Genomic DNA, 11,655 nt, shown 5'->3' with positions numbered 1-11,655 from the left:
AACTTCTCAAATCCCTCATTAAATAGTCATTTGGGGCATCAGTAGACAGAAGTCTGTTTTATCTGGAATTACATGCTGAGTCATCTTTTGCATGAAAGATGCAATAATTAATGAACAATAATTTACCAGCAAATGAGACACTTACAGGTATATTCTTCATACACACCCTCACACAGGACAGGTGCCTGCACCTTCTCAAAATAGTCATTTTCTCAAGGCACAAACCAAACTGCAAGAGTCTTTAATATTTAATTGTATCAATAATAGTGTCATACTGAATCAGGAAGCACTGAACTTCATCTATTCAATGTACACTATACAATACTGGCCTGCAGTTCTTGAATGGCTTTATTCTGTGCTTCAATAATCTTTCTGTTCTCTTGGAGTTTTCTTTCTTTATGGTTTAGTTCAGTTTCCACAGTCAGTTTCCACTGCTTGATCTTCTCAGCCTCTTTGTAGAGTTTTGAGAACAATTCATTCGTTGTTTCTGGATTCTATTAAAACAGGTTCCACAAGTTAATCTCAAATACTATCTAATTAATAGTATATAATATCTAATTAATACTGTTGTAGATAATGTATTTATCTCTTAGAAACATCACAAGAGTAATATTTTTTCCACAGATGGTGATATAAGCTTATATATATGATCAGGAGCCCAAGTTTCAATCTTTGTGCATCCTCTGTGTATGTATCAAAAGGCATTACCGAGCACACAGGAGAAACAAATACAATGAAATATCCCAAACCCCCTTCAGACATCACCAAATAGATGGGCTTAAAGACATGGATAACTGCAGTCCACCAAAATCAATAAAAGTTTTGCCAGAATTATCAGTGAAGCCAAATTTCCTTCTAGCAGGTTCTTCACCCCATTTCTGTCCTCTCCTTCTGACAGACACTGCTGAGTTAAGTAAAAGCAGCTTCAGAGACTTTGCCCAGGAGTACCTGTGATATTGCCATGAACACACACAGAATCACAGAATCACAGAATAATGAGGCTGGAAGAGACCTCTCAGATCATAGAGTCCAACCTATGCCCTGACACCTCAACTACAGCACCAAGTGCCATGTCCAGGCTTTTTTAAACACATCCAGAGATGGAGATTCTACCACCTCCCTGGGAAGAGCATTCCAGTGCTTCATTATTCTTTTAGTGAATTTTTTTTCCCTAATATCCAACCTATCCCTTCCCTGCTGTAGCTTGAGACTCCGTCCTCTGGTTCTGTCAGTGCTGCCCAGTGGAAGAGACCGACCCCACCTGGCTCCAACCTCCCTGCAGGAAGCCGTAGAGAGCAATAAGGTCACCCCTGAGCCTCCTCTTCTCCAGGCTGAACATACCCAGCTCCTTCAAACGTTCCTCACAGGGCTTGTGTTCCAGACCCCTCACCAGCCTTGCTGCCCTCCTCTGGATGTGCTCCAGCATCTCAACGTCCTTCCTAAGCTGAGGGCCCAGAACTGGACACAGCACTCAAGGTGCAGCCTCAGCAGAATGAGCAGGGGCAGAATGAGCTCCCTGCTCCTGCTGCCACACCATTCCTGATCCAGGCCAGGAGCCATTGGCCTTCTTGGCCACCAGGGCACACTGCTGGCTCGTGTTCAACCGGCTGTCACCAGCACCCCCAGGGCCCTTTCTGTCTGAGCACTGTCCAGACACACCGCCCCTAGCTCGTATAGTTGTAGGGGATTTTTGTGGCCAAAATGTGGAACTCAGCACTCGGACTGATTAAACTTCATGCTGCTGGACTCTGCCCATCCATCCAACTGATCTAAGTCTCTCTGCAGAGCCCTCCTTCCTTCCAATAGATCAACACAAGCTCCCAGCTTAGTGTCCTCTGCAAATTTACTCATGAAGGACTCAAAGCCCTCACCCATGTCGTCTATAAAAATATTAAACAGAACTGGCCCCAGCACAGACCCCTGAGGGACAGCACTGGTGCCTGGCTGCCAGCTGGGTGCAGCACCATTCACCCCCACTCTCCGGCCCGGCCATGCAGCCAGTTCTGAGCCCAGCACAGAGTGCTCCTGTCCCAGCCATGGCTGCAGCTTCTCCAGGAGTGTGCTGTGGGACACAGCGCCAAAGGCCTTGCTGGAGCCCAGATACACAACACCCACAGCCTTTCCTGCATGCACCAGGCAGTCACCTGCTCACAGAAGGAGCCCAGGTTGGTCAGACATGACCCACCCTTGGTAAAGCCCTGCTGGCTGGGTCTGATAGCCTGGCCATGCTGTGAGTGCTCTGTGATAGCACTCAGTGTGAACTGCTCCGTTATCTCACCTGACACTGAGGCCAGGCTGACTGGCCTGGAATTACCAGGATCCTCCTTCCTACCTTTTTTGTACATGGGTGTCACACTGGCCAGTGTCCAATCATCTGGAACCTCACAGTGAGCCACAACTCCTGATAAATGATGGAGAGAGGCTTGGCAAGCTCATCTGCCAGCTCCCTCATCACCCTGGCATGGATCCCATCTGGACCCAGGGATTTATAAATATCCAAGTGTCCCAGCAGTTCTCTGCTCACGCACGGAGCAGGAAGGAAAACCACCACCCCTGTGCCCTTAGAACACCTTGAAAGTGCCCTACAAGCAGTGCTGGGCCAGTGGTTGAGGCAGGGAGAGCAACACACGAGCCCTAAGGGCCCTTTGGTTCACTTACAACAGCCCCAAACACCATCCTTGTTTTGGCTGCATCACAGTTTTGATACAGTCCTGATGGTACTTTAATAGCTTAGGATTAAAAAAGTCTAAAAAGTTGTCAGGGATATGAAAAACAGCACAGGGAGCACAATAAATGTGTTTTATTTTGTGGTAGCAAACAGTGTTTTGTAGCTGCAAAGTACAGAAGCTATTGCAAAAAAAAAATGAGCTGTACTGAATTGTGCTAAAGCAGAGATGTGCTGGTAAAGACACTGTCAAGAGAATCCAGTGCTTGAGGAAACCACTGAATTCATTGTTTTACAGATAAAATAAAGCCAGAATAAAGGCAATTGGGATAATCCACTTCAGTTTTCCAAAGAATACTCTGACTTCAACCCTTCTGCCCCTCAACAGAGTATTCAGAACCAGTTCCACAAGGATACTTAAGTGTTTAAATCTTACTCTAATAAAAGCTCATAGACTTTGCAGACACTCCAAAAAAAGAAAAAACAACAACAATATTTCAATCACCTTAATTTTTAAAGATTAATTTCCAGGCATGTTCACTAAATCACAAGCATCTCCTCTAAGTGATTCAGCTTTAAACAGGAGACAGAAAACATCATTCCCTTCTGACTACTTCCTTTAGCCCTGAAATATCTACTGAATAATGCTTTAGGCACTGTTTGGGAACAAATTCAAAAGACCCCAAGGAATTAGATGTGCAGAGTTGATACTTAGCTGACCTCTTCATCTACTTCAGAGCAAAGTTTCACTTGCTGTGAAATTGTATCTGAAACATGAAGAGATTTTGATCAATGTATTTCTAAAAAAAGTAACAGGGATACTGTATTTAACAGTTACAGACATGAAACTGTGAGACTACTCATGAAAATTAAAACTTGACAATATATAAAAATCTAAAGAAGGTGCATGGCAAATATTCCAATCGTACCTGAAGCAGTGATTTCGCCACGGCTCGACACATCGAATGGCAGCTTAAATTCATCATCCGAGCATCTGTTAATACCCTGCACAAATTTAAAAATTAGTTCCTTAAGAGTAGATTTGCAAAGGAGAATTATAAAAGCCAGAAAAAATCCCTACAGATGAATGTGAAAATAGAATGTGTCATTAATTAAACAGCTGCCTACAATTTTGGGTACCAAGGTATTGGTAATGGCTTTGGAGCTCACTTCTTACTTCCCAGTGGTTGATCAAACCGTTGGTGTCCTGCAGTTTGATTTATAGACTGTGGCCAAAGGGGAGCATTCAACGCAGGGAACTCAGTAGTTCCTGCCTGTCTGGGCACTGGTGCATGGCAAAGGACTCAAGGAGAAAAATTACTTTTCTAAAGACTTCAGTAGTTGATATTTCTTTTTTGCTTTACTTCCAAGGGCACTTCTAAACCATATCTGATTATGTTTCAATATGAAAATACCCTTTTACAAGTTTTTGAAGTCACAGAAGTTCATCCTGTAAACAGCTAACTCATCTGATGTCAGAATATCCTGTTTGAATCTCAACATATTTCATAAGGAGCTTCGACATGAAAAAATAACTTGTTGAATTCTCATAACTCAGTGTGGGGACAGAACATTTTCACTGCACACCTCATCTGGTGAGACCAAGACACCAATGCCAGTGCGAGCATCTGAGTGGGGCCTGTGGGAATCCATAAAATCAGAGAGTTTTGGGGAAGCTGCAAAAGGCAGGCCTCAGAGACAGCAGAACTGTGATCAGAGCCAAGCAGCAGCCATGAGATAGGTCAGCAGAAAAATTATGCAAAAATTAGAAAAGTAAGGACAAATAGAACAGTGGTCTGTGTATTAATGCTTGGCTGGAATAACTCCCTAAGCTACAGAAAAGTTTATCTAGCAAGGTATTAGGAAGTTCTAAGCTTAATAATGGAGCTCTGTGCATTGTGTTTCAAGGCTTACAAACAGGTATTGTATTCAAAAAAGGCAAGCATAGTTTTAACCAAAGGTACCTGTGCTTATAGTGGTTGGATAGAACTGCTGTCAATATGCTTTTGCTTTGTGTAATTGGTCAAAAAACTTTTGAAGTAAGTTGTCACATTAAGTTCTTTGTCTGCTGCCTGGGATGTGAGCTGCTGGCATCTTCCCATTGTCATAACCACATAATGAGACTGATGCTGGAAAATAAAACAGCTCAAGGCAGTTCCTCAGCAGCCCCATCCTGTTAGTGATTTGTACACAGAGCCCGGCCAGCGATGGAGCCCAGCTCGCTCTCTGGGCTGAATTATCCACAGCAAATGCGGACTTACAACACAGAGCGGATGCTCCAGAAGATGATTCCCTTCAGTTTTGAGAGAACACAACAACAAAAGTCTTTGAAATTCAAACCAAAGATGTCTGTGCATGTGCGACTCTAGGCATACGCACAGAAATTAGTCCAGTGCAGGAGCCGTCACGGCCTATGCAGGGGCAGGTGTGTGTGTGCTCCAGCCCGGGGCTCTTTGGGGGCAAGGGGCAGGTGTGTGCGCGTTCCAGCCCGGGGCAAGGGGCAGGTGTGTGTGCGCTCCAGCTCGGGGCTCTGCCGGGGCACTCCCCGGGCCCAGCACTGTCCCCGTGTCCCCGGGGAAGGGCCCTGCGCTTTCCCCCCGTCCCCTCCTCAGCCGCGGCCTCCAGAGCAGCACAGCCCGAGGGGGCGGCCGGGGGGGAGGGTGTGTGGTATGGGCCGCCCTCAGCGGCCCCGCGGCCGAGCGCTCACCTGGGATCTGCCCGCAGACACTTGCCCAGCGCTCAGGCGCGGCGGCATGAACAATTTAAAGCGGTTTTCCTTCTCCATGGCTCCGATAAAAGGGCGGGCGGGGCGGCCCCAGCTCCCGGCGGCCGCTGAGGGCGGGCGCGAAGGGCGGGAAGCGGCAGCGGCCCCTCAGCGCGGGAGAGCTCTGAGGGGAAGGGGGGGTCCCGCCTGCACAGGGAATAACTGCGGGAGCCCAGTCCTCCCGTGGGAAAAATGCTTTATGACCAGTGTTTTATGACTGCCTTTTCGCAAATATTAAAATGAATATTATATGTGTTGTGTCCGAAAGTTATGCTGTATTAATTTTCTTGAGTACTGTGTTAAATCTAGTTTTAGGGTATAACATAATGTAAAAATAAAAACTATGCTATGTGAGATACTTTATTTAAAGAAAGGACTCACAGCGAGATAGCGGCCACAGGACACCTAAATCTTTCAGAGAAAGAGAATTTATTGCTCTCTTATCTGAAGAAACAAACTTCTTCCTGCCTGCTCAGCTATGAAGATGCCGTCAGGATTCAGAGGAAGAAGCTGACACTGATCAGACAGAATCCTGTGTTTGAATGGAATTTATGCATCATGTATGAGGGGTATGAATATGCAACAGACTATTGTTTTTAAGGGTTAATCCTCTGTTAATGTGTGTCCTTTTTCAGGCTTATGCTGCGCAGAAAAAAGTTACCCAGATGTCTGGAACTCTTTGTTTCTATTATCTCATATTGTCCTAATTCAAATTGCCCAACATATTAATACTCTAATTATAAAAGTATCTTACGTAGCATAGTTTCTATTTTAACATTATGTTATAACCTAAAACTAGATTTAACACACTACTTAAAAAAATTAGTACAACATAACTATCTAAGACAACACATACAATATTCATTTTAATATTTCTGAAAAGCCAATCATACAATATGCATTTTTCACACAGGGAATGCAGGCCCTGGAGGCATCTCCTGAAGCTGGCACAGCCCCAGCAGATGGCATCGTTGAGGAGGGGCTGCTGGGGGTCAGTTTGGAATAACTGTGCTGTCCTAGGGTGACATTAGGATGCTTGTATCCCCAGCTGTCTGTTCTGTTTATGCTGGATATTATGTTCTGTGCCTTCAAGACTGGCTCTGAAGAGCAAAGTTTTGTTTTGGTTTTGCTATCAGCCGCTCCCCCATGGCTGGCAGGACACAGAGACAGGGCAGTACATGGTGCTGCTTTTGCTTTTTACTTGGCTTTTTGCTTTGCTCTTGCTTTTGTTTCTGCTCATTAGTTAGTTTAGCTAAGCAGTCTGAATTTTTCCCTGGACTGTTTTCCTTTCCCTTTTTTGGAACCACTCAAACCTGCTCTGGACTGGGACCTGGGAACACTGAGAGTTTGCACCTTGTGGCTGCAGCAGCTGCCCCAGCACCAGAGGGACTGATAACAGAGTGACCACTCCCAAGAGAGACTTTCTGAATTTGTCATCTTTTTCAGAGTGGTGAAAGAGTGTTGTCACCTGGTATTGTTCATTTTGTGTGTTGGGGGATGTTTTACCTCTTAAATAAACAGGTTCTTTCCACTTCTCTCCAAGGAATCCTCCCTTCCTGGCTGGGGGGAGAGGCCATGTGGGTTTGCTTTCTGGAGGAGCCCCTTTGGAGGTTTTCTCCCAAATTTGCCCTAAACCAGGACAAAATTTGGTGCCCAATATGTGGGGCTTGAGAGAGAGTGGAAAAAACCCTGGTCTGACAGCATTTTGGTTGCCATTACTCTGTGTTGTTATAAAGCAGTTAATGGCCATGTTTTCTGAATTCATAATATCTCTTGGGGTGGAGGCTTGCATGCATTTCTGGTCCCTAGGTGCGGAGGATCATTAATGGGACATCACACCATGATCAATATGATCAAGCCAATTTATTACAAAAAGCAAGCCATTTTTATACTGTTCTCTATTGTTCACACTTCAAGCTAACACGTGATTGTTTAAATCCTTTTTACACACGCATTTTAATATTTCAGGTAATTTTAGTTATCTTTCTTCTTCATGCATCTTGCTGCAGGTTTTCTTGTCTGCCTTTGCATCCTGAACCATCTGCTGCTAAGCGTGTTCTTCTTCTTTTGTGTCCTTCAAGGGCATGGTGACCTTACTCAGTTTCTATGAAGGCTGGATTGTGCATATGTTGCATATGTCCATTGTCCTGCAAAAACCCCCCAACACTCCTCCCAATGCTTTCTGGTCATTCAAGTGCCCTTCAGCTGACTGGTTTCATGCTTTGAGCTTCAGAGAATTGCCCAATCTTTCTGAAGCTCAAATAAATATCATATTAGTCAACATCTTAATTGTGTTTATATCTCACAGAATTGCCTTTTCTTTTGTCTTTGTCTAAGACTGTTGCTGTATGGAAATCTCTGGGGGATGGTGGACATGTCAGATGCTGCTGGGACATCCCAGAGCACTTGGACCTTGGCTCTGCACAGGAGAGCTCTTCATCTCCTTTCCCTCTTTTCTTCCCTCTGGGCATGGAGGGAGTTCCTGACTTCAGCCTGTGACTCGTGTGTGCAAAGAGCAAATCTGGGCAGAATTGGGGCAGGGAGGGTTTGGGGGGACACTGGGATCTGTGCTGGGCACAGAAGGTGTTTTCCATTGCTCTGAGGCTGTGTGCTGTGGAAAGTGGATTTAATATCCACCAGAGGGATGACTTTTGCATTTGATGGAGCTGTGCCTTCCCTTGGCTTTGTTGGCTGAAAAGATACAGAGAAGCACACACAGAGCTACCAACTCCTGGATTCCAGCAGTGTTCAGATAGAAATTCCAACAGGAGGTAGGGTCAAGATGGGTGCTTGCCTTGTGGCCAGCCTTCAATACCTCTTGGTCTCCCTTGGCCCTTCCCCCAGATGGGACTTGGGCTCATTTGGTCCCTCAGGAACTGGGCTGGGGGCTCCAGAGGTGGCTGTGGAGCATTGCCTGTGCTGTGCCAGGGACTGGCAGCCACTGCTGGGCTGGGATAGAGGCTCTGGGGGGATTGGGGTTACAGGGCAGGGCTGGGCAGGGCTGGGGTTCCAGGGCAGGACAAGGCTGGACCTGCCCCTTCCTCCACCACACACAAAATGTTTAGAGCCAACAATCTCCTCCAGTCTGTCACAACAGGCAATGCTGGAAGTGAAATCCCAATTGTGGCATGGGCACCTGGCTGAGAAGGACAGTTCTTTTCCATAGGAAGCAAAGCACAGAGCCTCAGTGTTTGGAAGGCAGGTGAGAGTCTCACTAGGCAAGGCCAGCCAGAGTTTTCAGGAATGGCAGATTTTTGTCTGGGAGCAGTCTTTGGATATAGGGAATTCTGGAGGTGGAAGTCCAATCTCAGCCATGCGTGCCTGGAGAAGTAGGACAGTTCTTTCTCATAGGGAGGAAAGCACGGAGCCTTCCCCAGTGTTTTGGGGACAGATGGGAGGTTACTCTCCTGAAACCATTGCCAGCCAGATTTGTCCTGACAATATTCCTATGGGAAGAATCCCTGGATATAAGGAAATTTGGAGGTGAAATCCCAACTCTGGCCATGGGTGGCTGGAGCAGAAGGACAGTTCTTTTCCATTGGGAAGGAAAGCACAGAGCCCCAGTGTTTCAGCAGCACATAAGAAGTGACCCTCCACATACAAAGGTCACTTGGACCAGTCAGGCAGTCCATGGGAGGCCAAACCAGCCAGACCTGTTCTGTGTGCCCTTGGTTTCATGGGGCGCCATAGTGTCACAATGGTGCCTTGGATCCATGGGGCCCCGCAGTGTTGTAATGGTGACTTGATTCCATGGGTTCCAGCAGTGTCACAATGGCCTCTTGATTACAAGAAGACCTGCAGTGTCACACTGGCCCCTAGGTACGATGGGGTCCCACAATGTCACAGTAGCCCCTAGGTGTCATAAGGCCCCACAGTGTCACAATGGTACCAAGGATTCCATGAACCCTTGCAGTGTCACAATGGTCTCTGTGGCTCCCCAGGCCCCACAATGTCATGGGACTCCTCTGTTCCATGAGGTCTGCAATGTCATAATGAACTCTTGGATCTTGTGTGTTTGAAGTGTCGCAATGGACCATTGATGACAGGAGGCCACTCTGTGTCACCCTGGAGCTTTGGTTCCATGCAGCCCTGCAGTGTCACAAAGGCCTCTTGGTTTCATGAGGCCCCACAATATCACAATGGTCCTCCCAGGGTCACAATGGTCTCACTGGTTCCATGAGGCCTCACAGTGTCACAATGCTTTGCATATTCCATGGGGCCTGATAGTGTCACAATGGTCTCCATGATTCCATGAGTCCCCTGAGTGTCACAATGGTCTCTGTGAGTCCATGGTGTCCCTCAGTGTCACAATGGCCCTTTGGTTCCATAAGGCTGTAAAGTGTCATAATTGTCTTTGCATGGTTCCATGAGGCCTTGCAATGTCACAATGGACCTTTGGTTCCATGGAGTCTCGCAGTGTCACAATTACCCCTTGGTTCCATGACATCCCAAAGGGTCCTAATGTCCTCCATGGTTCCATGAGGCCTTGTAATGTCACAATGGACCCTTGGTTTGATGGGGCCTCACAGCGTCACAATGATCCCTACATTCCATGGAGCCACACAGAGCCAGTACAGTCCCCTTGGTTACATGAGGCACAGCAATGTCACAGTGGTCTCCATGACTCCATGAGGCCCCACAGTGTCACAATGGTCCCTTGGTTCCATGGGCCCTGTGCTGCTGCATTCCCCCCTCCCCTTCTCAGGCCGCCCTGCCAGCTGAGAAATGCTCCTTGGGGCTTGGCCTTGGCCAACAGCCCCTGGGCTCAGCTCCTCTGCAGCTCATCACAAACACTGTCTGCTCCAGGCACTGCTGCTGCCCAACCAGCTCCTGCTTTCTGTAGGAGCAGCCCTGAGAACTGTTTTTGTTCCCTCAGTGGCACAACATCCCTGTTCTCACACTGCCAAAGAAAGCTGTTGGTGCCAAGTGCAGCCAGGATGAGCCATTGCTGGGACTGAAGCCCCTCTCTTGGGGCCCTGCAAACAGCGCTCCAAAAGGAGCCCTTGGAGCTCTCCTGGGCCAGCGAGTCCCTCTGAGTGGGGCCTCTCCCAGCCGGGAACTCTCCCGTTTGCTGCACTCGGGGATCCTGAACAACCACAGAGCCTGGGCTGATCCCCCCACTCTTCCAGGCTCAACCCTTTGCCCGCCAAAGGGGCATCTCCAAGGGGAGATGCCAAAGGATCCACAGGGAGCATTTCCTGCCCTCAGGGGAATTTCTCGCAGGTGCCTTGCACTGACTCTTTGTGTCTGTGTGCACACAGGAGTGCCTATGCTGGGGAAATGTGGCAGAAATGCTGCTCTCTGAGGGGCTTGGAGTGCCTTGGATAGCCGAGTCAGCTAGGCCTGTAGGTAAATTTAAAAGTCCTTAGATCTTCACAAGGTCTAAGTGAAGTTAAATGCTGCTAAGAGCTGGTATTTTGTTAAGATATTATGCTTCTTAGAAGTTATAAGCTAAGTTAAATATTGGTGCTATTTCTCTTTTAAATTGCTAAGTCATAGGTTATAAGTGTGGTTAAATACTGTTAAATGCTGTTCTTTTGTGAAGAAGAACAGCAAATTCTGCTGTTTAAGGTATCAGGTAAGGTTAAGGTATAACTTAAGTCCCATTGAGTTTTATCTCTGTTAAGCTTTTGGGCCATATTCCTTTTATCCTTGCCCTCACTGCCCTTGTGTCACACGCACACACACACACACACACACACACACAGGGACAGTTGTCAGTTCATTTCTGGTTTAATTGCCTGGATTTGATTTGGTTTTGTTGTTGCTTTGTTTCCTTGGTGTTCCTGAAGTGTCCAGTCAGGAGCAGAGTGACTCTTGCCAAGGAACTCTGTGGTGTTGTCCCTTAATATTAAACCTGGTTTTTGCTGATCCCTTGCTGGGGATTTTTTCAGCGCTCTCAAGGCCTTGTTGGTAGCAGGGTGAAGGAGCTCTGGCCCAGGCTCTGGCCCTGGGGGACACGGGGACACTGCCGGGGGGTCCCTGTCCCCCTGTGCCACCCCCAGGGCCCCGGCCCCCCGTCCCCGTGTCAGGCTCTGGGGTCGATCTCGTGGAACATCCTCTGGGGTTCAGGCTGTGGGGCTGGGGATGGGGGGACCCGGGGGGACAGGGGACCCTGCTGTGCACGAGCAGGGTTGGACTGCTCTGGGGGGAGCTGTGAGGGTGGCCGGGGCAGAGTGACCTCCCCAGTGATCTCACACAGCCCCTGTGATGTAACACAGATCCC

General features: G+C 47.6%; 1 long non-coding RNA gene across 1 annotated transcript; it reads right to left on the bottom strand.

The window, feature by feature from the left end:
• Window positions 1-95: 95 nt before the first annotated feature.
• Window positions 96-5,504, bottom strand: LOC141731940 (uncharacterized). The gene is made up of 4 exons (XR_012583829.1): window positions 5,373-5,504; window positions 3,595-3,670; window positions 3,386-3,432; window positions 96-494 (listed from the first exon to the last, which is right to left on the bottom strand). It is a non-coding gene; the product is annotated as an uncharacterized LOC141731940 (long non-coding RNA).
• Between the last annotated feature and the right edge of the window lie 6,151 nt (window positions 5,505-11,655).

The sequence above is a fragment of the Zonotrichia albicollis genome, chromosome 26, assembly GCF_047830755.1.
Source record: "Zonotrichia albicollis isolate bZonAlb1 chromosome 26, bZonAlb1.hap1, whole genome shotgun sequence".
In the NCBI taxonomy this organism is placed as follows: Eukaryota; Metazoa; Chordata; class Aves; order Passeriformes; family Passerellidae; genus Zonotrichia; species Zonotrichia albicollis.
Note: the sequence above shows the minus strand (reverse complement) of the source record. Positions and strands in the feature narration are given on the sequence as shown.